The 1318-nt window shown below is 41.1% G+C and overlaps 1 protein-coding gene across 1 annotated transcript in view; it reads left to right on the top strand.

Moving 5' to 3' along the window:
* Positions 1 to 1318, top strand: part of rassf6 (Ras association domain family member 6) — a 7395-nt gene that overhangs the window by 620 nt on the left and 5457 nt on the right. The gene's annotated exons all lie outside the window — the stretch shown is intronic.

Raw genomic sequence — 1318 nt, forward strand, 5'->3', positions numbered from 1 at the left:
GTGTAACAAAATAAAGTGTTACAGTGAATCAGTGCAACAAAATAAAGCATTACAGTGCATCACTGTAACAAAATAAAGCGTTACAGTGAATCAGTGCAACACAATCAAGTGTTACAGTCAATCAGTGAATCAGTGTAACAAAATAAAGTGTTACAGTCAATCATTATAACAAATTAAAGTGTTACAGTGAATCGGTGTAACGAAATAAAGCGAATACAGAAACCAGCGGAGGGACCGAGTTTCAACAGGGATCAGTATAATACCATTACGGCAGATTTAGGTCAGTATTGTGCTCGTGAGTGAGAAAGAGCAAATATCACACACTAGAATACGGTACAAAGGGAGAAAGGAGTGCAGTAAGGGAGAATTAGAGGCATAGGCAGGAGGGAGTGGCATACAGGAAGTCAATATCGGGCTTTTGTCCCGCTGGCTACATTTTTGTTTGTTTTTCTGGCACACAGTTTTACAATAAAATAAAAAAATCCCTGATAGTCTTGTTTTGTGAGTCTTTGGTTTCCAGGCTTCGAACAGTTTTCTTTGTTTTTTCAGCAGCAGCAACAGCCGTCTTTTTAGCTCAGATTTATGAACTCTTAAAAGACTATTGACTTTGCAGCGTCGACCACTTATCAGTGGTTGTCCTTTATTCTTGGCTTTACTTTTGACATACATGTGATTCGCAAAATTCACACACAGTTTGGACGTATTTGCTCCAGGGGGACCTTTACAGACCTGCCTGTTGAGGCTTGAAAGACACACGGTGAAGTGCTCACAACAGTTCAAGTTAGACGTGAATCTTTGGTTTTCTTGTACCAACAATGCTGTCCTGTCTGTGTTCATTCTGCAACTAAAAGAAACGTTTTATGCATATGCGTCACACTGTCTCCACCAATCCTTTGTCAAGCATGCACCTGTGAGTCACTGTATACAACCCGGATTTATAGATCAAGTGAGCAAAGTGATGTGGTCTGAAGTAGACAATTAACATCAACATGGCGCCGCAGCTGGCAGCCTCGGTACTGCCCTCTCTGCTACTTTTTCTGTTTTTGTTTGTTTGTTAAGATAATTATGAGGATTTTCTTTCATTTTAAAAACATTGCATGGAAGGTTTGCGCGCTGTGCCTTTTCTTTTTAATTTGCTGGTGTAAATGTGTTCGTCTCTTTGCATGAGAGTGAGCTGTCAGTCAGAATAAACGGGGAGTGCTGGGGCTGCTGGTATGACAACTGCTGAATACCTGAGATATTTCCTCTGCTAGCAAACAGGCTGAGACACAGAGAGAGAGAGAGAGAGAGAGAGAGAGAGAGAGAGAGAGAGAGAGAG

This window comes from Anarrhichthys ocellatus, unplaced genomic scaffold (genome assembly GCF_004355925.1).
Source record: "Anarrhichthys ocellatus isolate YVR2014 unplaced genomic scaffold, GSC_Weel_1.0 scaffold16, whole genome shotgun sequence".
NCBI classification, from domain to species: domain Eukaryota; kingdom Metazoa; phylum Chordata; class Actinopteri; order Perciformes; family Anarhichadidae; genus Anarrhichthys; species Anarrhichthys ocellatus.